Raw genomic sequence first — 24,999 nt, 5'->3', positions numbered from 1 at the left:
GGATTCCTTTCTCATGTTGAGGTTCTTCATCCATTTTGAGTCTATTGTCACATGTTGTATAAGAGAATGGTCCAGTTTCATTTTTCTGCATGTGGCTGTCCAATTTTCCCAGCACCATTTATTGAAGAGGCTGTCTTTTTTCCATTGGACATTCTTTCCTGCTTTGTTGAAAATTAGTTGACAATAGAGTTGAGGATCTATTTCTGGGTTCTCTATTCTGTTTCATTGATCGATGTGTGTGTGTTTTTGTGCCAGTACCATGCTGTCTTCATGAGGACAGCTTTGTAATGGAGCTTGAAGTCCGGAATTGTGATGCCACCAACTTTGGCTTTCTTTTTAAATATTCCTCTGGCTATTTGAGGTCTTTTCTGGTTCCATATAAATTTTAGAGTTATTTGTTCCACTTCTTTGACAAAAATGGATGGGATTTTGATAGGGATTGCCTTAAATGTGTAGATTGCTTTAGGCAGCATAAATATTTTCACAATATATGTTCTTCCAATCCAAGAGCATGGAATGCTTTCCATTTCTTTTTGTTTTCCTCAATTTCTTTCATGAGTACATTATAGTTTTCTGAGTATAGACTCTTTGCCTCTTTGTTTAGGTTTATTCCTAGGTATCTTATGGTTTTGGGTGCAATTGTAAATGGGATTGACTCCTTAATTTCTCTTTCATGTGTCTTGTTGTTGGTGTAAAGAAATGCAACTGATTTCTGTGCATTGATTTTACATCCTGACACTTTACTGAATTCCTGTGCAGGTTCTAGCAGTTTTGGAGTGGAGTCTTTTAGGTTTTCCACATACAGTATCATATCATCTGCGAAGAGTGGTAGTTTGACTTCTTTGCCAATTTGGATACCTTTAACTTATTTTTGTTGTCTGATTGCTGAGGCTAGGACTTCTCGTACTATGCTGAATAGCAATGGTGATAATGGACATCCGTGCTGTGTTCCTTATCTTAACGGAAAAGCTCTCGGTTTTTCTCCATTGGGAATGATATTCACAGTGGGTTTTTCATAGATGGCTTGGATAATATTGAGGTATGTGCCCTCTATCTCTACACTTTTAAGAGTTTTGATAAGGAAGGGGTGCTGTACTTTGCCAAATGCTTTTTCATTTGAGAGAATCATATGGTTCTTGTTATTTCTTTATTAAAGTATTATTTCACATTGATTGATTTGTGGATGGTGAACCAACCTTGCAGCCCTGGAATAGATCCCACTTGGTTGTGGTGAATAATCCTTTTAATGTACTATTGGATTCTATTGGTTAGTATTTTGGTGAGAATTTTTGCATCTGTGTTCATCAAGGATATTGGTCTGTGATTCTCTTTTTTGTGGGATTCTTGTCTGGTTTTGGGATCAAGGTCATGCTGGCCTCATGAAATGAGTTTGGAAGTTTTCCTTCCATTTCTATTTTTTGGAATAGTTTCAGGAGAATAGGAATTAATTATCTTTAAATGTTTGGTAGAATTCCCCAGGAAAACAGTCTGGCCCTAGACTTTTGTTTGGAGATTGTTGATGACTGGTTCAATCTCCTTACTAGTTATGGGTCTGTTCAGGTTTTCTATTTCTTCCTGGTTCAGTTGTGGTAGTTTATATGTCTCTAAGAATGCATCCATTTCTTCCATATTGTCAAATTTGTTTGCGTATGGTTGCTCATAGTATGTTCTTATAATTGTTTGTATTTCTTTGGTGTTGGTGGTGATCTCTCCTCTTTCATTCATGATTTTATTTATTTGAGTCCTTTCTATTTTATTTTTGATAAGTCTGGCCAGGGGTTTATCAGTCTTATTAATTCTTTCAAAGAACCAGCTCCTAGTTTCGTTGATTTGTTCTATTGTTATTTTTTTATTTTTAGTTTTTTGTTTGTTTATTTGTTTGTTTGTTTTTGGTTTCTATTTCATTGATTTCTTCTCTGATCTTTAGTATTCCTCTTCTCCTACTGGGTTTAGGCTTTCTTTGTTGTTCTTTCTCCAACTCCTTTAGGTGTAGGGTTAGGTTGTTTTTTTGAGATCTTTCTTGTTTCTTGAGAAAGGCTTGTACCGCTATATATTTTCCTCTCAGGACTGCCTTTGCTGTGTCACACAGATTTTGAACAGTTGTGTTTTCATTATCATTTGTTTCCATGATTTTTTTCAATTCTTCTTTGATTTCCTGGTTGACCCATTCATTCTTTAGAAGAATGCTGTTTAGTCTCCATGTATTTGGGTTCTTTCCAAATTTCCTCTTGTGACCAAGTTCTAGCTTCAGAGAATTGTGGTCTGAAAATATGCAGGGAATGATCCCAATCTTTTGATACTGGTTGAGATCTGATTTATGACCCAGGATGTGATCTATTCTGGAGAATGTTCCAAGTGCACTAGAGAAGAATATGTATTCTGTTGCCTTGGGACGGAATCTTCTGAACATATCTGTGATGTCCATCTGGTCCACTGTGTCATTTAAGGCCTTTATTTCCTTGTTGATCTTTTTCTTGGATAATCTGTCACTTTCAGTGAGGGGAGTGTTAAATTCCACTACTATTATTGTATTATGTCGACGTATTTCTTTGATTTTGTTATTAATTGGTTTATATAGTTGGCTGTTGACATGTTAGGGGCATAGATATTTAAAATAGTTAGATCTTCTTGTTGGACAGACCCTTTGAGTATGATATAGTGTCCTTCGTCATCTCTTATTATAGTCTTTGGCTTAAAATCTAATTGATATGCCATAAGGATTGCCACCCCAACTTTCTTTTGATGTCCATTAGCATGGTAAACTGTTTTCTACCCCCTCACTTTAAATCTGGAGGTGTCTTTGGATCTAAAATGAGTTTCTTTAGACAGAATATTGATGGGTTTTGGTTTTTTATCCATTCTGATACCCTGTGTCTTTTGATTGGGGCATTTAGCCCATTTACATTCAGGGTAACTATTAAAATATATTAATTTAGTGTCATTGTATTGCCTGTAAGGTGACTGTTACTGTATATTGTCTCTTCTCCTTTCTGATCTAGTACTTTTAGCTCTCCCTTTGCTTAGAGGACCCCTTTCAGTATTTCCTGTAGAGCTGGTTTGGTGTTTACAAATTGTTTTAGTTTTTGTTTGTCCTGGAAGCTTTTTCTCTCTCCTTCTATTTTCAATGATAACCTAGCTGTATATAGTAGTCTTGGCTGCATGTTTTTCTCACTTAGTGCTCTGAATATATCATGCCAGTTCTTTCTGGCCTGCCAGATCCCTGTGGATAAGTCTGCTGCCAATATAATATTTTTACCATTGTATGTTATAGACTTATTTTCCCTAGCTGCTTTCAGGATTTTCACTTTGTTGCTAAGACTTGTTACTTTTACTATTATGTGACGGGGTGTGGACCTATTCTTATTGATTTTGAAGGGGGGGTCTCTGCACCTCCTGGATTTTGGTGCTTATTCCCTTTGCCATATTAGAAAAATTCTCTACAATAATTCTCTCCAATATACCTTCTGCTTCTCTCTCTCTTTCTTCTTCTTCTGGAATCCCAATTATTCTAATGTTGTTTTATCTTAGGGTATCACTTATCTCTCGAATTCTCCCCTCATGGTCCAGTAGTTGTTTGTCTCTCTTTTGTTCAGTTTCTTTATTCTCTGTCATTTGGTCTTCTATATCACTAATTCTCTCTTCTGCCTCATTTATTCTAGCAGTAAGAGCCTCCATTTTTTTACTGCACCTCATTAATAGCTTTTTATAAAATTTCAACTTGGTTAGATTTTAGTTCTTTTATTTCTCCAGGAAGGGCTTTTTTTTCTCCAGACAGGGTTCTCTAATATCTTCCATGTCTTTTTCGAGCTCAGCTAGTACCTTGAGAATTGTCATTCTGAACTCTAGATCCAACATATTACCAAAGTCCATATTAATTACTTCCCTAGCCTTTTGCACTGCCTCTTGTTCTTTTTCTTTTCTTTTCTTTTTTTTCTTTTTTGTGGTGAGTTTTTTTACCTTGTCATTTTACCCAGATAAGAATATATGAAGGAGTGAATAAAATACTAAAAGTGTGGCAAAGACCCCAGGAAAATGTGATTAACCAAATCAGAAGAGACCCAAATCTTGGGGGGAAAGAAAGGGGATAAAAAGAAGTTCAGGGAAAAAAAAAACAAGAAAGCTAAAATAAAAATATAAAAATGAGAATATATATATCTTAGACTGGTGAATAGAACAGGGTCATCCACTTAATTTTTGGAATACTTTGGTTTCTTAGAAGACCCTACCTCCCAAAATTTTAAAGAATGAAAAACATATATAAGGGTAAACACAATGAAGGGATAGAATATGACTATAAGGATGAATTTTTTTCTTTTAATTTCTACAAAAGGAGTTGATAACTCCTTTTTTTGGCGGGGGGGGGAATAATGTAAAAGAAAGTGGAAAGAATTTGCTCAGGCTGGAGACTAGAACGAAGCCCTGTGCTAGATTTAAGATGTATTTTGATCTATTAGAAGAAGTTGCACCCTCATTTTTTTCAGAAGAAAAACTCTGTGTGTATACAAAAAATAAAGTTAGATACAGTGAAGAATAAAATATGACTATAATACTGAAGGTAGAAAAAGATTTTTTTTTTAAATGGAAGGTATTGTTGAGGTAAACTAGTTAAAAACGTTAAAAGAGGGAAGGGTAAAAGTTAAAAAAAATTAACAGAAGAAAAAATAAAATTAAAAAAATTAATTAACTTTGTAAGACTAAAGTATCATGGGGAGAAAGCCCTGAATTCCATGCTTTGCTTTCTCCTTCTCTGGAATTCCTTTGTTCTCCTTGGTAAGTGAACTTGGTCTTGGCTGGATTTCTTGTTGATGTTCTTGGGGGAGGGGCTTGTTGTAGTGATTCTCAAGTGTCTTTGCCCAAGACGGAGTTGCACCGCCCTTACCAGGGGTCAGGCTAATTAATCCACTCAGGTTCGCTTTTGGGAGCTTTTGTTCCCTGAATGCTTTCCGTAGAGCTCTGGAGAACGGGTTTAAACATGGTGGCCTCTTAGTCTCTGGCCCAAAGGATCCAAGAGCTCCGAGCCCCACTCCTCAGTGCGCCCTCCGAGAAAAGCGCTCAATCATTCCTGTCTTCCTAGCCCCTGGCCATACTCTGAGCTCATCCAGCCTGTGACCAAGCTTCCCTATCTCTGGCATACAGCCCCACCGGGAATCTCCAAACCCCGCAGATCCCTGAGCTCTTCCAAGGGGGTGCTCCCAAATCTTGTGGGGTCCCTGCTCACAGAGCAGTGGCCTGTGCCATGGATCACAATTTAGTGTGACCCTGAGTTGAGAATTCACTCCTGGGCTCTGTCTCTCTAGATGGCTTCCGTGTTCTAATACCTGAGAACTCTGCAATACTCAAACAGCCACGATCCTTCTGTGACCCCATGGGACCTGAGGCCACGCTGTCCGTGCATGGGATTAACCCCATCTTAGCCTCTGGAGCAATGTCCCTCAGTGGAGCAAACTTTTAAATGTTCTGATTTTGTGCTCCATTGTTCCAGCACTTGCCAGGAGCCAGTCCCTCCCCCTGCCATCTATCTTCCCATTGCTTTGGATTCACTTCTCTGCCAGTCCTACCTTTCAGAAAGTGGCCTATTTTCTGTTTCTAGAATTACTGCTCTTCTTCTCTTTGATCTCCTGTTGGATTTGTAGGTGATTGGAATGGTTTGATAAGCTATCTAGCTGATCTCCTGCTACCTGAAGTCGTCTCAGCATGCTACTTCTCCACCATCTTGACTCCTCCCCCACTTCAGATTTATTTTAATTTTTTAATTTTTTTTAAACATTTTATTTATTTATTTGACAGAGAGAGATCACAAGTAGGCAGAGAGGGAGGCAGAGTGAGATAGAGGGAGAAGCAGGCTCCCCGTTGAGCAGAGAGCCTGATGTGGGACTCGATCCCAAGACACTGGGATCATGACCTAAGTCAAAGGCAGAGGCTTAACCCACTGAGCCACCCAGGCGCCCGTCAGATTTATTTTTATTCCATAAATTTTCTCTGTTTAGAGCTTATGGGTTAAGTGGAGATACTAATAGACTAAATGTTTTCACAATGGTGTGCATCCAGCCTCTTGGTAGTTTTTGTACCAAAGCAAAGGCAACTGACACAAACTGCATGTTTCGCCAATGTACAGTGTAGTACAGAATTTGAGAACATAGAGTCGAGAAACAGATGTGCCTTGTTTTTAATCTTATCTCTATTATTTAAAATATTTGAGATCTTGGAGTAATACTTTATTGTTTAAAATCCTATTTCCTTCATACTCGTCATAAGACAAGCTGATCTCTTTTCTTCCTATCGGGCCCTAGTGAGTTTCCTTCCTTATTCTTTTTATAAGACTTCAAAATAAGTCTTATTTTCTTCATACCACATAGAAATAAACTTTTTCTAGAGCTGTAGTTAAACAAGATAATTCATGTAATTCACTTCACACACTGCCTGAAACATTAGAAACAATCAGTCAAGTAAGGTTGCTATTTTTTTTAAATTTTCTATAAAATGTTTAATTGCTTCCTCTGAATTTTAGTGCTACCTTCATGTTGCTGTCAGTTTCTATCTTTTTTTTTTTACTTTTAATTTTTTATTTTTTATTTTTTATAAACATATATTTTTATCCCCAGGGGTACAGGTCTGTGAATCACCAGGTTTACACACTTCACAGCACTCACCAAAGCACATACCCTCCCCAATATCCATAATCCCACCCCCTTCTCCCAAACCCCCTCGCCCCAGCAACCCTCAGTTTGTTTTGTGAGATTAAGAGTCACTTATGGTTTGTCTCCCTCCCAATTCCTTCTTGTTTCATTGATTCTTCTCGTACCCACTTAAGCCCCCATGTTGCATCACGACTTCCTCATATCAGGGAGATCATATGATAGTTGTCTTTCTCTGCTTGACTTATTTCGCTAAGCATGATACACTCTAGTTCCATCCATGTTGTCGCAAATGGCAAGATTTCATTTCTTTTGATGGCTGCATAGTATTCCATTGTGTATATATACCACATCTTCTTGATCCATTCATCTGTTGATGGACATCTAGGTTCTTTCCATAGTTTGGCTATTGTGGACATTGCTGCTATAAACATTCGGGTGCACGTGCCCCTTTGGATCACTACGTTTGTATCTTTAGAATAAATACCCAATAGTGCAATGGCTGGGTCATAGGGCAGTTCTATTTTCAACATTTTGAGGAACCTCCATGCTGTTTTCCAGAGTGGCTGCACCAGCTTGCATTCCCACCAACAGTGTAGGAGGGTTCCCATTTCTCCGCATCCTCGCCAGCATCTGTCATTTCCTGACTTGTTGATTTTAGCCATTCTGACTGGTGTGAGGTGATATCTCATTGTGGTTTTGATTTGTATTTCCCTGATGCCGAGTGATATGGAGCACTTTTTCATGTGTCTGTTGGCCATCTGGATGTCTTCTTTGCAGAAATGTCTGTTCATGTCCTCTGCCCATGTCTTGATTGGATTATTTGTTCTTCGGGTGTTGAGTTTGCTAAGTTCTTTATAGATTCTGGACACTAGTCCTTTATCTGATATGTCATTTGCAAATATCTTCTCCCATTCTGTCAGTTGTCTTTTGATTTTGTTAACTGTTTCCTTTGCTGTGCAAAAGCTTTTGATCTTGATGAAATCCCAATAGTTCATTTTTGCCCTTGCTTCCCTTGCCTTTGGTGTTGTTTGTAGGAAGATATTGCTGCGGCTGAGGTCGAAGAGGTTGCTGCCTGTGTTCTCCTCAAGGATTTTGATGGATTCCTTTCGCACATTGATGTCCTTCATCCATTTTGAGTCTATTTTTGTGTGTGGTGTAAGGAAATAGTCCAATTTCATTTTTCTGCATATGGCTGTCCAATTTTCCCAGCACCATTTATTGAAGAGGCTGTCTTTTTTTCATTGGACATTCTTTCCTGCTTTGTCGAAGATTAGTTGACCATAGAGTTGAGGGTCTATTTCTGGGCTCTCTATTCTGTTCCATTGATCTATGTGTCTGTTTTTGTGCCAGTACCATGCTGTCTTGATGATGACAGCTTTGTAATAGAGCTTGAAGTCCGGAATTGTGATGCCACCAACGTTGGCTTTCTTTTTCAATATCCCTTTGGCTATTCGAGGTCTTTTCTGGTTCCATATAAATTTTAGAATTATTTGTTCCATTTCTTTGAAAAAGATGGATGGTACTTTGATAGGAATTGCATTAAATGTGTAGATTGCTTTAGGTAGCATAGACATTTTCACAATATTTATTCTTCCAATCCAGGAGCATGGAACATTTTTCCATTTCTTTGTGTCTTCCTCAATTTCTTTCATGAGTACTTTATAGTTTTCTGAGTATAGATTCTGTGTCTCTTTGGTTAGGTTTATTCCTAGGTATCTTATGGTTTTGGGTGCAATTATAAATGGGATTGACTCCTTAATTTCTCTTTCTTCTGTCTTGCTGTTGGTGTAGAGAAATGCAATTGATTTCTGTGAATTGATTTTATATCCTGACACTTTACTGAATTCCTGTATAAGTTCTAGCAGTTTTGGAGTGGAGTCTTTTGGGTTTTCCACATATAGTATCATATCATCTGCGAAGAGTGATAATTTGACTTCTTCTTTGCCGATTTGGATGCCTTTAATTTCCTTTTGTTGTCTGATTGCTGAGGCTAGGACCTCTAGTACTATGTTGAATAGCAGTGGTGATAATGGACATCCCTGCCGTGTTCCTGACCTTAGCGGAAAAGCTTTCAGTTTTTCTCCATTGAGAATGATATTTGCGGTGGGTTTTTCATAGATGGCTTTGATGATATTGAGGTATGTGCCCTCTATCCCTACACTTTGAAGAGTTTTGATCAGGAAGGGATGCTGTACTTTGTCAAATGCTTTTTCAGCATCTATTGAGAGTATCATATGGTTCTTGTTCTTTCTTTTATTGATGTGTTGTATCACATAGACTGATTTGAGGATGTTGAACCAACCTTGCAGCCCTGGAATAAATCCCACTTGGTCGTGGTGAATAATCTTTTTAATGTACTGTTGAATCCTATTGGCTAGTATTTTGTTGAGTACTTTTGCATCTGTGTTCATCAAGGATATTGGTCTATAGCTCTCTTTTTTGGTGGGATCCTTGTCTGGTTTTGGGATCAAGGTATGCTGGCCTCATAAAATGAGTTTGGAAGTTTTCCTTCCATTTCTATTTTTTGGAACAGTTTCAGGAGAATAGGAATTAGTTCTTTAAATGTTTGGTAGAATTCCCCTGGGGAGCCGTCTGGCCCTGGGCTTTTGTTTATTTGGAGATTTTTAATGACTGTTTCAATCTCCTTACTGGTTATGGGTCTGTTCAGGCTTTCTATTTCTTCCTGGTTCAGTTGTGGTAGTTTATATGTTTCTAGGAATGCATCCATTTCTTCCAGATTGTCAAATTTATTGGCGTAGAGTTGCTCATAGTATGTTCTTATAATAGTTTGTATTTCTTCGGTGTTAGTTGTGATCTCTCCTCTTTCATTCATGATTGTATTTATTTGGGTCCTTTCTCTTTTCTTTTTGATAAGTTGGGCCAGGGGTTTATCAATTTTATTAATTCTTTCAAAGAACCAGCTCCTAGTTTCGTTGATTTGTTCTATTGTTTTTTTTGGTTTTTATTTCATTGATTTCTGCTCTGATCTTTATGATTTCTCTTCTCCTGCTGGGCTTAGGGTTTCTTTCTTGTTCTTTCTCCAGCTCCTTTAGTTGTAGGGTTAGGTTGTGTACCTGAGACCTTTCTTGTTTCTTGAGAAAGGCTTGTACCGCTATATATTTTCCTCTCAGGACTGCCTTTGTTGTGTCCCACAGATTTTGAACCATTGTATTTTCATTATCATTTGTTTCCATGATTTTTTTCAATTCTTCTTTAATTTCCCGGTTGACCCATTCATTCTTTAGAAGGATGCTGTTTAGTCTCCATGTATTTGGGTTCTTTCCAAACTTCCTTTTGTGGTTCAGTTCTAGCTTTAGAGCATTGTGGTCTGAAAATATGCAGGGAATGATCCCAATCTTTTGGTACCAGTTGAGTCCTGATTTATGACTGAGGATGTGATCTATTCTGGAGAATGTTCCATGTGCACTAGAGAAGAATGTGTATTCTGTTGCTTTGGGATGAAATGTTCTGAATATATCTGTGATGTCCATCTGGTCCAGTGTGTCATTTAAGGCCTTTATTTCCTTGCTGATCTTTTGCTTGGATGATCTGTCCATTTCAGTGAGGGGAGTGTTAAAGTCCCCTACTATTATTGTATTATTGTTGATGTGTTTCTTTGATTTTGTTATTAATTGGTTTATATAGTTGGCTGCTCCCATGTTGGGGGCATAGATATTTAAAATTGTTAAATCTTCTTGTTGGACAGACCCTTTGAGTATGATATAGTGTCCTTCCTCATCTCTTATTATAGTTTTTGGCTTAAAATCTAATTGATCTGATATAAGGATTGCCACTCCTGCTTTCTTCTGATGTCCATTAGCATGGTAAATTCTTTTCCACCCCCTCACTTTAAATCTGGAGGTGTCTTCGGGCTTAAAATGAGTTTCTTGGAGGCAACATATAGATGGGTTTTGGTTTTTTTATCCATTCTGATATCCTGTGTCTTTTGACAGGGGCATTTAGCCCATTAACATTCAGGGTAACTATTGAGAGATATGAATTTAGGGCCATTGTATTGCCTGTAAGGTGACTGTTACTGTATATGGTCTCTGTTCCTTTCTGATCTACCACTTGTAGGCTCTCTCTTTGCTTAGAGGACCCCTTTCAGTATTTCCTGTAGAGCTGGTTTGGTGTTTGCAAATTCTTTCAGTTTTTGTTTGTCCTGGAAGCTTTTAATCTCTCCTTCTATTTTCAACGATAGCCTAGCTGGATATAGTATTCTTGGCTGCATGTTTTTCTCGTTTAGTGCTCTGAAAATATCATGCCAGCTCTTTCTGGCCTGCCAGGTCTCTGTGGATAAGTCAGCTGCCAATCTAATATTTTTACCATTGTATGTTACAGACTTCTTTTCCCGGGCTGCTTTCAGGATTTTCTCTTTGTCACTGAGACTTGTAAATTTTACTATTAGGTGACGGGGTGTGGGCCTATTCTTATTGATTTTGAGGGGCGTTCTCTGAACCTCCTGAATTTTGATGCTCGTTCCCTTTGCCATATTGGGGAAATTCTCCCCAATAATTCTCTCCAGTATACCTTCTGCTCCCCTCTCTCTTTCTTCTTCTTCTGGAATCCCAATTATTCTAATGTTGTTTCGTCTTATGGTGTCCCTTATCTCTCGAATTCTCCCCTCGTGGTCCAGTAGCTGTTTGTCCCTCTTTTGCTCAGCTTCTTTATTCTCTGTAATTTGGTCTTCTATATCACTAATTCTTTCTTCTGCCTCATTTATCCTAGCAGTGAGAGCCTCCATTTTTGATTGCACCTCCTTAATAGCTTTTTTGATTTCCACTTGGTTAGATTTTAGTTCTTTTATTTCTCCAGAAAGGGCTTTTATATCTCTTGAGAGGGTTTTTCTCATATCTTCCATGCCTTTTTTGAGCCCGGCTAGAACCTTGAGAATTGTCATTCTGAACTCTAGATCTGACATATTACCAATGTCTGTATTGATTAGGTCCCTAACCTTTGGTACTGCCTCTTGTTCTTTTTTTTGTGTTGAATTTTTCCGTCTTGTCATTTTGTCCAGATAAGAGTATATGAAGGGGTAAGTAAAATACTAAAAGGGTGGCAACAACCCCAGGAAAATATGCTTTAACCAAATTAGAAGAGATCCAAAATCGTGAGGGGGTGAAAGGGGATTAAAAAAGGTTCAAAAAGGAAGAAAGAAAGAAAAAATAAAAAAGAAAAAAAAATTTAAAAAAAAGAATACACCTAAGAAAAATATAAAAAAGAAAAAATATATATATTAGATAAACTAGTAAAAAATCGTTAAGAAAGAAAAAGGTAACAGTTTAAAAAAAAATTTTACCCAAAGGCGAGAAAAAAAAACCAAAAAATGAAAAAGAAAAAAATTAAATTAACTGCAAGACTAAAAAAAATCACAGGGAGAAAGACATGAGTTCCGTGCTTTGCTTTCTCCTCCTCTGGAATTCTGCTGCTCTCCTTGCTATTGAAACCGCACTCCTTGGTAGGTGAACTTGGTCTCGCCTGGATTTCTTGTTGATCTTCTGCGGGAGGGGCCTGTTGTAGTGATTCTCAAGTGTCTTTGCCCCAGGCGGAATTGCACCGCCCTTACCAAGGGCCGGAGTGAGTAATCCGCTCGGGTTTGCTTTCAGGAGCTTTTGTTCCCTGAGCGCTTTCCGTAGAGTTCCGGAGGACGGGAATACAAATGGCGGCCTCCTGCTCTCGGGCCGGAGGAGCCAAGAGCCCAGGGCCGCACTCCTCAGTGCGCCCCCAGAGAACAGCGCCCAGTTACTCCCGTCTGCCTGACCTCCGGCCGCGCTCCGAGCTCACCGAGCCTGCGACCGGTTCAACGTAACACCGAGCTGTGAGCTTACTGTCGGCTCTGTCTCTGTAGCCGGCTTTCCCGTTCCAATACCCGCAAGCTCTGCGACACTCAGACACCCCCGATCCTTCTGTGACCCTGCGGGACCTGAGGCCACACTGACCCCGTGTGGGCTTTGCCCCGGGTAGCCTCTGGAGCGATGTCCCTCAGCTGAACAGACTTTTAAAAGTCCTGATTTTGTGCGCGGTTGCTCCGCCGCTTGCCGGGAGCCGGCCCCTCCCCCCGGGGTCTATCTTCCCGTCGCTTTGGATTCACTTCTCCACCGGTCCTACCTTTCAGAAAGTGGTTGTTTTTCTGTTTCCAGAATTGCTGTTCCTTTTCTCTTCGATCTGCCGATGGATTTTCAGATGTTTGTAATCTTTAGATGAGCTATCTAGCTGATCTCTGGCTAGCTGAAGTAGTCTCAGCCTGCTACTTCTCCGCCATCTTGACTCCTCCTCCAATAAGGTTGCTATTGTTCCAGCCCTAGTACTTGTCCACTGCTCAGGAGCTTGTGTCTCTCATTCAAAAATAGGGATCTTACAATGGACAAGGGGCTTTTCTGTATTTTATTTAATCTTCCATTGGCAGCACTTCTGGCAAAACACTTAGGTTAGAGAGCAAAACTCTTCTGCTACTTTGGGAAGCACAAAACACTTAAAAATGCATGATCATGTTACATTTTTCAACTTGACTCTACTACACAAGCTGATCAGGGGTTTCAAGTTTTACTTACTGAGTTCACCTTTTTCTCCAACCCCAGTTGAAGTTAAAACCATCTTTTGCTGCACTGGCCACTGATGAAACAAAGAACATCCTGGCATTCTTCCCAGGTGTATCTGCTATAGTTCAAGGTCAAAACTGCACACCGTATAGCCACCCGACACTCTTAATAAGGGTTGTTTCTTTTTGCCAGGGTCTTTCACCTAGAAACTCTCTTAAACTGCCTTCTTACAGGCCCACAGCCCAGTCCAGTTAAAGAGAGGTTTTTTCTCCTTTCATATTTCCTCTTTAGTTTCATTTTTTTAATAGAAAATGTTTCTTCTATGTAGCTGCTTGCATATTTCAAGTCAATGTGGCTGACTTAAAGAGAACAACCTTTTCAACTTTTCAATTATCTTTATTATTGTGATCTTTGTATCCATTTTCATTTATACATCCATTTCTAGTAGATTGTAGGACTGTTAAGCATCTACAGATTTTAGCTGATTTTAATATCATGTTTATATGTTCTAAATTTATATTAAAGTAGTTTTATCCCACAGGTCCAAAATGTCAAAACACATCTAAGAGCTTTTGTAACGTAACTAAAGGATATAGAAGATAGCTTGCTTAGCATCGGGGTGCAGGGATGGTGCAAATACAAATATAATCACCCAAAGTTCTTTCCTATTAACTCTGATTTAAGTTTCCTCTTAGACACTGGATTACAAAGAAATCCCTCTCTCCATTGCTTCCTTTCACTCCAAACATACAATGGGCTCTATATGTAGCAACAGGATCAAAAGGGGAACAAAGTCCAATGCACTTAAAATTAACCACTCCATCTCAACTGGTATTTGTGTTGCCAAAATTTTTCACAGAGATCCCAGCCCTACCAATGGCAGATATTTTGATGTAGATCTCTTATATCACTCTTGGTTGATGGCTAAATTGTGCCAACTCATTCTCAGCTCTGTTGCTGTAATACCATCTCTCCTTTGATGACATACAAAGTTAATCTCTTATCTTCCTTTTGGGCCCCTGTGAGTTTCAGATTATCTAGTAGGTGCCATGTCAATGAATCTGGAGAGAAACATTATTACATTCTTCAAATGAAGTCCTAATGATCTCAGTTCTTTCTTCAATTCGGGAAGTAAGGAAAGGAGTGTTTCAGTGCATTTGCTCTATTTTCTTTCTCAGACTTGAGGGGATAATAGCAAGAAAGATTATAACCCTTCTGCCTATGACACGATGTCAGTCACTTCCTCATTTATTATATACATACATATAAAAATGTGTGTATTTATAGTAAAAGGTAAGATGGCAATCATGACATTTTTTTTTTTCTCCTGTCTTCCTTTCTAGAGCAGCCTGTTAGACCAAAGTGTGGTCATTCATGTTGTCTCCACAAGGTCCTAGGATAGATGTAACTGTTGATTTGGCTAGTTGATCCTAAGTTATGTTTGAAACAGTACTTGAAACACTGACATTTTCTATAACAATGAGGCCCATTTTGATCCAGAATTATTGTACTAGAATTCATATTCATGAGTATTAGAAACATGCCAACATTCTAAAAATTATATAAATTAAATGACTTCACAATTTACATTTAACTCTGAAACAGAATGTTTGGTATCTGTTTATTATAGCTTGGTATACCTTGTATATCTAGCAAAAACAGTATGAAATAAATAGTCATAGAGGCAGTAAAGAGCTGACTTTGGCCTACACTAAAGCAAGAAGGAAAGCACACACACCATTAATCACTGCTAAGGTTAAAAATAATAAATTTTTAAAAATTAAAGAAACTATATCTAAACTTTTTTAAGATTTCATTTATTTATTTGACAGAGAGAGAGAGAGATCACAAGCAGGCAGAGTGGCAGGCAGAGGCAGAGAGAGAAGCAGGCTCCCCTCTGAGCAGGGGGCCAGATGCAAGGCTCGATCCCATAATCCTGGGATCATAACCTGAGCCAAAGGTAGCTGCTTAACTGACTGAGCCACATATTAAGTAGAAAATAAGTAATCATTTGCAGATAAAAAGTCTTCACAATCCTCACACAGAATGACAATGATTATCTTCATTTATTTAAACATTTCTGGAGTATTCAATATGAGCCAGGCACTGTGCTAAGAACGGGGGATGAAGTAACAGGTGGCAAAAGTCATCTTAATATTCAAATTGCAGCAATGTATGTTTCAAATAAAATATTAAATATCAGCTTAATGTTCCCCTTTTAAAAGAAGAGATGACAGAGATAAATGACTATACAAATCTGCGTTTTGAATTCTTGGATGACGGAAGCATACTAATACTGGGATTTCTTTTATGTACCGTTGAGTATAACTAAGTCGAAGTGTTTCACAATTGTGTAATACCATGCAACTATTTAAAATCAAAGGAGTTTGTGTTGGGCTATGCATATTTCTAATCAAATCTCTAGCTTTGATCCTGCTGAGTCTAATTTTATTTGGAATCCATAAAAAGACTCCTTAGAATAGTTTATCTGTGTCATGTAGTCATGGGTTCCTACTACATTATAAGTCATTTAAAATTTTATATTCACGTTCTAATGGGGAATTTTCAGCATAAAAGCCACAGCTCTCAAATTATTGCAGTGAATACCAAATTATTCATATTACCATATTCATATCAATAAATTATCTTATTTTTCTACCCAAATCAATTTCAATTAATCTCTCATCAGGGCAATCAGAACTGTTTTGTCATTCTAGAATTAGAGGATTTGCCAGTGTGTTCTCCATTTTTACTACATTTTCATCATCCTTACATTTAACCTTCCTTTGAAATGTTACTCTATGGCAGAACAGGTTCAGGAACAGTTGAGGAAATCAAACAGTGCTGATATGAAACTGTATGTCTAATTTAAGGAAAGAATTTTTGATGAACCAATGCTCTTTTACAATCTTCTAATAAGTGTTTTGTACCAATTCTTTCTATCTCTTGCAAGCAATTAAATAATTTCATACATTGCTTTCTTTAAAGTAGAGGGTTTTTTTTTTAAGATTTTATTTATTTGACAGACAGAGATCACAAGTAGGCAGAGAGGCAGGCAGAGAGAGAGGAGGAAGCAGGCTCCCCATGGAGCAGAGAGCCCGATACGGGGCTTGATCTCAGGATCCTGGGATCATGACCTGAGCCAAAGTCAGAGGCTTTAACTCACTGAGCCACCCAGGTGCCCTGTAAAGTAAGTTTTCTAACCATGGTACTACTGTGTTTTGGACCAGATACATTTCATGATAAAGAACAATTTGGTGGGGCACGTGGTTGACTCAGTGGGTTAAAGCCTCTGCTTTTGGCTCAGGTCATGATCCCAGGGTCCTGGGATTAAGCCCTGCATTGGGCTCTCTGCTCAGCAGGGAGCCCTGCTTCTTCTCTCTGCCTGCTTCTCTGCCTACTTATGATCTCTGTCTGTCAAATAAATAAATAAAATCCTTAAAGAAAAAGGACAATTTTGTGCATTGTAGAATGCTTAACAGTTTTGCTGACCTCCTCTAGGTGACAATAGCTCCTGCCAATTATAGCATTCAAACTATCTCCAAACATTGCAAAATGTCCCCTACAGAACAAAATCACTACTGGTTGTATTACAAAGAAATATAATAAAATATAGTAAAAAGAAAGTGAAACAACAAAAGTATTATTTGAGCATTCAGCATATTTTGAATGAATATCCATTGTATAGTGACCATTGAGAAAGATACCAAGCAAGATGCACAACATTTGGACTGCAGATATATATATTATATTTTTTTATCTTAGTAGTAGACAAGATTCCATCCAAAATTGAATATATTAATAGTAATTTTCAAGTTATTTACAATTATAATTCATCGCAAATTTCTATTTCTTCACCAGTTCTTACTAATTTTCTTTCCTAACATGTTTATTATTTTATTTTTAGAGTTCTTTTTAAAGATTTTATTCATTATTTGACAGACAGAGATCACAAGTAGGCAGAGAGGCAGGCAGAAAGAGAGAAGCAGGCTCCCCGCTGAGCAGAGAGCCCGATGCAGGGCTTAACCCCAGGACCCTGGGATCATGACCTGAGCTGAAGGCAGAGGTTTTAACCCACTGAGCCACCCAGGTGCCCATTTTTAGAAGTTTTATTTTGTTTTGTTTTGTGTTGTTTTTTACTTAAGAAACCCAGAAATTTCTTGATTCTATAGTAGGTAAAGTCTGTATAATTATCTCTTTTGATTTTTAATTATTTTATCCAAAAAAACAATGTCTACTGTATCCTTAAAACTCCCTGTACAGTATCTGTCTTTCAGACATGGGGTTCTTATTCCCATGGAAGATAGCATAGAGCTTAAATTCTACTTACAACATGGGAATTTAGAGTCCATGGAGACTTAGGTTTCTGACTCTTGGTTTCAGGGATTCTTTAAATGTGTTCAGCGTGTTGTCCAAAATATTTCTAAAATTACACATGCATTCTATTATTGCCCAATATTCAAATTAAGGAGGCATGCTTAAAAAAACACAGTTTTTAATAAAATAATTTCATGTCTTCAGCTTCCATTAATCTTCGGAGGAAAAATAAGAAAAGTCTAAATATCTATGAATATTACTGGTGCAAGATCTTTTTAAGTCACATAATATAATATTGAATGTTTTTTTGTGTGTTATTTTATGAAACTATAATCTCTTTAAGCATTCAATATATTGTATACAGAAATGTCTACATGTAACTATACACCATATAAGTTATTAAGTCCATATTAATCTAGTTATTTATGTAAAGTTTACTAAATATAATAAAATCATACAAGTACAATCTTTCAGACAATTTGCAAAGAGAACACTAATTTTTTTTTTTAATTTTATAAAGAAAGTCACTGGGACACCTGGGTGTCTCAGTGGGTTAAGCCTCTGCGTTCGGCTCAGGTCATGATCTCAGAGTCCTGGGATCTAGCCCTACATTGGGCTCCCTGCTCAGCGGGGAGCCTGCTTCCTCCTCTCTCTCTCTGCCTACTTAAAATCTCTGTCAAGTAAATAAATAAAATCTTTTTTTTTTTTTTTACATGACATGCTTGCATCTTTTTAAAAAATTAAAAAATAAAGTTACTCATCCTCACCTTTATTTTTTTTTATTTTTTATTTTTTATAAACATATATTTTTATCCCCAGGGGTACAGGTCTGTGAATCACCAGGTTTACACACTTCACAGCACTCACCAAAGCACATACCCTCCCCAATGTCCATAACCCCACCCCCCTTCTCCTAACCCCCCTCCCCCCAGGAATCCTCAGTCTGTTTTGTGAGATTAAGAGTCACTTATGGTTTGTCTCCCTCCCAATCCCATCTTGTTGCATTGATTCTTCTCGTACCCACTTAAGCCCCCATGTTACATCACCACTTCCTCATATCAGGGAGATCATATGATAGTTGTCTTTCTCTGCTTGACTTATTTCGCTAAGCATGATACGCTCTAGTTCCATCCATGTTGTCGCAAATGGCACCTGAATGTTTATAGCAGCAATGTCCACAATAGCCAAACTATGGAAAGAACCTAGATGTCCATCAACAGATGAATGGATCAAGAAGATGTGGTATATATACACAATGGAATACTATGCAGCCATCCTCACCTTTCTTATATAATTTTCTTCCTACAAAAGCTGTTTTTAATTTGTCAACATGTAGAATTCTGACTGGTTATCAGGGTTACTTTACAGAAGCAAGTGCTTACCAGGAGAAAAGAATCATAGTGATATCTAGAAAATCAAATAAAATGCTTTTTAAAATGACAGTACAAGAATTTACAACCATGCTTTTTAAATTAGGGCATTTTTATCTTGATTTTACACTCATTGCCAATCATTGGAATAATGTAAAAACACCCTATTTTTGTGAAAATGCCTGCATTAAGCTCAGGCAATGATACACATTTAACCTGTTTTCATGAAAATGTCTTCAGGCTGTGATTTGATTAGCTTATGATTCTTTTAGTTTCCATGTACTAAATGCAAATTAAAGATACAAATGTATTTTGTATTAATCTAGAATTGATATGGGGTTCAACTGGCATATCTATATTTTGTTGTTCCTGAATTTTCTTGTGCTAATACAGACTGAAAAGATATTCTGAAATCCAGCGTATTTATAGAATAACCTCTTACTTTATCTGGTACTGGGCACTATAGTTTATTGTCACACCATCTAAATCATGAATTTTAAAGCCAAAGTTTGCTTTGGAAGACATCTACTTGGTCTAAATCCCTTGTTATATTGCCTAAATCAGAGTAAGTATTTCCTTAGTTTTCTATCACTGTGTAAAAATTGCCACAAAATTAGTGATTTTTAGAAAACATTATCTCACAGTTTCTGTGGATCAGAAGTCTGGGGACGGGTTAGCGGTATCATTTAATAAAGATCACATCGGAGTGCAAAGGGGTCAGCTGGGGCTGCAATTTTGTCTGTGGCTCAGGGTTGTCTTCAAAGTTTACATGGTTGTTGACAAATTTCAGTTCCTTGTAGTTACAGAGCTGGGGCCCTCAGCTTAATCTGGTAGTCTACAGGTGGTCTTCTCTACTTCATGGCACTTTGCTTCTTCAACGCCTCCAGATGGTTAAATTGGAGTCTTATAGAATGTGACATAATCATGTGAGATTCATCCTACCACCTTTGTCGTATTTGAAAGGTTAAGAAGCAAGTCACAGAGCCACTCATACTCAAGTAGAGCAAATCATTACCCATTGGGTATGACCTTAAGACATGTCTTTTGTTGTCCTCCCTCAGATCCCCAGTGATTCACACCCTTCATACATGCAAAATATATTCACTCCTTTCCAAGTTTCCCAAAAGTTTCATTCCATATCGACATCTCTTTATTATGTAGGAGCTCATCACTTAGATTCAATACAGGTGGAGATGAGGCTGCTGAATGTAATCCATTAAGAACATCTCCAGCAAAATTCCCTCCATCTGTGACCTGGAAACTAAAGAAACAAGATGACTGTCCCCAAAAAACTGACATGCAATGGTTGCATAGGTTTAGGATAAAAGAAATCTAAATTCCAGATAAAAGGAGAATAAAAAAGTCAGTCTTCATTGATGTTCTGAAGTTTACTCTGGCAAAGGTGGGGGAATTTCTTAAGTTGCAAGGCCTCAGAGTAGTTCTCAGTTGTTCTAGGCTCCACCTTATAGGAATTTGATCCTACCTCGTATTCATTCTTTCTTTTTCATGGAAAGTAACACATGCTTGCCACTGAATAACTTTATAAACTTTATTCATGTCAGAATTTTGGAATTTCTTTTGATTTGTGTCTTTCTGTCCTTTTTAGTCCAAAAAGACAGTGTTTCTGTTGAAACAATTTTCACAAGTGTATTTTGGATCTTTCATGGATTTTATTAACTGTTACTCCATTAGAGAAATAACTACCTTCACATATACTTCATATATATATGTGTATATATATATATATATATATATATATATAATTGGCCTTCAATTGAGATGGTTCAGGGAGAGTATTCTCAAGTATTCTACAGCTACAGCCCCAAGGTCTGACTGTTAGGTTCAAGTAGGTATACCCTTAGTCTATTAAAAGGGTTCTTTGTGTTTCTAAATATTCTGACCTTGAACTTTTGGTTTTATGAGGTTTCTGCAAGAGGTGGTATAATCACTCTTTTGGACTTTTCTCTACAGCATCGTATCTTGACAATGAATCTCTTCATTTTAGTGTCTTTTGCTACTTGGAGAAGCTGATTTTTCAAAATCATCAAGTTCTGGTCCCTTTGGTTTACAAATTTTTTCTCAATTGATCCCTCTTTTCTAGCATTTTAATGTTTCTTCCTTGAAGGAAATAATTATATTCTATGGGATCAGAACTAAGATTGCTAAAAAACAAATCCAAAATCACATTCAGTAAGTGGTTTAATTACAATGCAAATTGATTGTTTAACCTCCTAAGGTATCTGTTGCTAAACTGATGGCATTTATTGGAAAAAATTTGGTTCTAAAAATTGAAATGGGGAAAAATGAAAAGATCCTGATGAAACTGGAGATGTTAAACCCCAAACTCTGATGAATCTTTGCAAATAGAATAAGCTGTTCTACTTCTGAATGATCAATTCTGCTCTCCCCAAGTAAACTGAAATAGTTTCTCAAGAGGTTGTTACCTTACAAAACATTGCTGATTCTCTTCTGGATCCACCAACACCTCTCTTTCCTTCTACACTTATAACTACACACAGTATAAGCAGGTCCCTGAAGGTGAAGTACAACACGTTTCCCATGAGAAAGTGTGTTACAGTCCAAAAAATTACATGATTTTTCCCCAAATTATACAGATAAAATCCTTGGGAGTATGTGTACAAAGAGATATTGAAGATGTGGGATAGCAGTGGAACATAAAGTTGGATCAGGCTGAATTTTTTGATATGGGCTCACTGAACAGAGATTCTGCATTTAATGTTGCAATATGAGTGGTTAAAAACCTCTAATGAGGGGTGCCTGGGTGCCTCAGTGGATTAAGCCTCTGCCTTCAGCTCAGGTCATGATTTCAGGGTCCTGGGATTGAGTCCCACATCCTTTCTCTCTCTCTCTCTCTCTCTCTTCCTGCCTCTCTGCCTACTTGTGATCTCTCTCTCTGTCAAATAAATAAAATCTAAAACAAAACAAGCCTCTAATGACTGGTTTGTTTGGTTGACTTGAACATGGACCAAAAGGTGGCAAATTAAATGCAGTTAAATTGTCAAAACTGTCCTAGTATATTATAGTGGATGAGCTACAAAGGCTTAGGGAGATTGCAATGTTAAGGTGAATTCATTAATTATTCAAGGATCTGAAGAACATATGTTTTATCATGACTGTAAGGAATAAATTTGTGAGGGGAAACCCAAAATCCTTTAAGAGCTCTGTGATCAAGAAATTTTAGTGGAACCACTGAACTGATAAGCCTGAATGCAATAGGAATGAATACTTGGATTCCTGAGTGTCAGGGGCCAAGTGGTAGGTCTGGTCCCCAGAGACAAGGCAGGCATGCATACCATAATGGACAGCAGGATAAACCTGGACACAGAATAGTCTGATTCACAGAGACCTGTGGTGTTGACTAGTTGATCATGGTGTTTCTGAAAGTGAAATAGATGGGAATTATTTAAATTCCCTCTCAATCTTTATAAACAGAAAAGTTTAGGATAAGGGAGCAAAAATCTAACTTGAATCATAAAAACAGAGTCATGGCCCTTCAACTAATTCCCACACTTGAGCCAATTTACAAAATCCCTTTGATAAAGAGACAGCCAGTTCTCCTTATGGAAAGACCTCAGTACATCCCCCAAAATTTATGCTAATCTTTCTTTAAGCCTTCTGGAAAGGGACATATAGACATTTACCAGGGTGATTGTGCATTGGAGAAAGAAAATAATCACACTTTAGTAGTTATTGGACAGCATCTCTGAATTGACAGTAATTCCAGGAGACCCAAAACATCACATGGTCTACCAGTCAGAGTAGGAGCTTATGGAGGTTATCCTTCAGGTAGAAGACAGCTGGACACACAATGCAAAATGGTTTTTTTTTTTTTTCACTAGTGAAGAGAAAATATGAAAGAAGAAGTTGTTATAGGAAGACTACTGATGAGTTTAAAGTTGGACAAATGATCTGGGAAAAGATTCCTATGTTCTTGCTGGAATACATTCTTGGACCATGTAACCTCAGATATAAACTTGAGTTTGACCATAAGCTTGATGTAATAAGACAATATGAAGCTGGATCTCTTCTGTGTATTGACATTCAACACACCTACTCCATCAAAGAGTGAATACAGAACCAGGTTAATTTCAGGCTTCAGTCAATCAAAGTACATAATTCTCATCTCTGGAGAACCAACTTAAAGACCTGAATTTAGAATAGAGAGCACAGAAATGAAAGCCATGTTCCTTATGGGTACATGAGGAAATAGTATGTTTTTCTCTAGTAATATTTCTGTAATCCTAAGTGACATTATTCAAAGTAGTGCCACACTTATTTCTCTCACTTCATTGTTCTCATTTTCTTACTCCTCCCTCTTCTTCAAGCATGTGGTTTCCTACTCAAGGCATTTACTGTAGAGAGAATTACTGTAACTCCCTGGTGAGCCTTTGAGAAAAACCTGGTCCAGTGCTACTTGTTGAGAATGTCATTGCTGTTTCAGTGACTTTCTCAGATATGTGAATTTCTGAAACTCTTCAGAGAAAGGTGTTCAGAAGAGTGTCTTTGAAACACAGAACAGACTCTGGGAAGTTTCAGAATGCTGAGGAGACAAACATTGGAGGAATGGACCCAGTAAAGGGATAGGTATTATTACATACCCCAGGTTCTCAGTTGAAAGCTTGGAAGGTTACATTCTAAGAGTGTTAATAAATCAGAATTACATAGAGTCTTTCAAAAACTGCAAGTCAAGATCCAGGTAGCTCATTAGATTGAAATTATCTTCTCACTATATCTTTCTGGTTGAACTATGAAGAAAAAGAATATGTCCCCAAACTTCTATAATTTTTCTGCAAAATCTGTTATACCTGATAAAAATGTCAAAACACTCAAAGAAATAAGATCTAAACATTAGATACAAAAATAAGATAAAGCTACAAATATTTGTGAATAAATAAGGTTTTAGAAGTATCAGACACAGAGTTTAAGTTCAAAATATCTGTAATTAATAGGCTCAAGAAAATATATGATCCTATAAAGAATTTTGTAAAAGAACTAGAATTGTAAAAAGAATTAAAATGAAATTCTGGAATTGAAGCAGTACTGGGGTGCCTTGGTGGCTCAGTCCATTAAGTGTCTGCTTTTGGCTCAGGTCATGATCCTGGAGTTCCAGGATCCAGCCCCAGGTTGAATAAGATTCTCTGCCCCTCACCCTACTCATGTCTCCCTCTCACTCACTCTGTCTGTCTCTCAATAAATAATAAAGTCTTTTAAAAAAAGAAAAAAGTATCAATCCAAGACTACAATGAACATATGTGTAATGAAAAATACAAAACCTTGCTATTTGCTGTAGCAAAGGATTTATAATATCCTACAATACTATAGGATATATTATACTATATAATCAAAATATAATCAATATGAGCTATATTATAATCAAAATAAACTGTAAAGGCTTCTAAAGAGAGAAGAGTTGGGAAAAATACATCAGGGTTTTTAGATTTGGGGATTTTACAGTCTTAGCTAAGATTAATCAAAATTTATAATAAAGATAAATTGCTAAGAAATTCGGTGGTTACATTAAAATATGTAAACTCATACTGAGTTACTATTGATTTGAGTTGTTTGTGGCCTATTCTCATAAATATGTTTCTGAACAAACTGGTGTAAAAGGAATTTGAACTCAGATAGTCTGCAATGGACATCATGGTTTTGTCTGATATAGTTTTGAGACTCTTTTGACAGTAATTTCAAGCCTTGAAATACAGTCCATTTTACACTTGGTAGTTTCTGATTTAATTCTGGTTTGATATAGATTGAATCAAAATATACCTTTAAAAAAATCTACAGAAAAAAGCTAAAGATAAGCAAGAAAAGTAATTATAATAAATGATAATGTAAAGGTCTTGATCACTTCTAGGTGTAGGCTTGACTGCAAGGAACATTGAATTAATTAAAATAGGAAATCCATAAAGAGGTCAAGGTTAATATTAGAGAGATAATTATTTTTCAATATGTAAATTTTGGTGTTGTTATGGCATATCAGGTGGTAATTTGGGTTTTGTAAGAAGCTAAATTTATAAATAGTATCCGGCAAGAAGAAGGTATATAAAATAAAATGTACTTAAGTGTACAGTGTTTATTTTAGCCAAAAAGAAGTTTTCTGTACTGAGATTT

Source organism: Mustela putorius, unplaced genomic scaffold (genome assembly GCF_011764305.1).
Source record: "Mustela putorius furo isolate JIRA1106 unplaced genomic scaffold, ASM1176430v1.1 tig00000193_pilon_pilon_pilon, whole genome shotgun sequence".
Classification (NCBI taxonomy): Eukaryota; Metazoa; Chordata; class Mammalia; order Carnivora; family Mustelidae; genus Mustela; species Mustela putorius.
The sequence above is the reverse complement of the archived record's forward strand: the minus strand, read 5'-3'. Positions refer to the sequence as shown.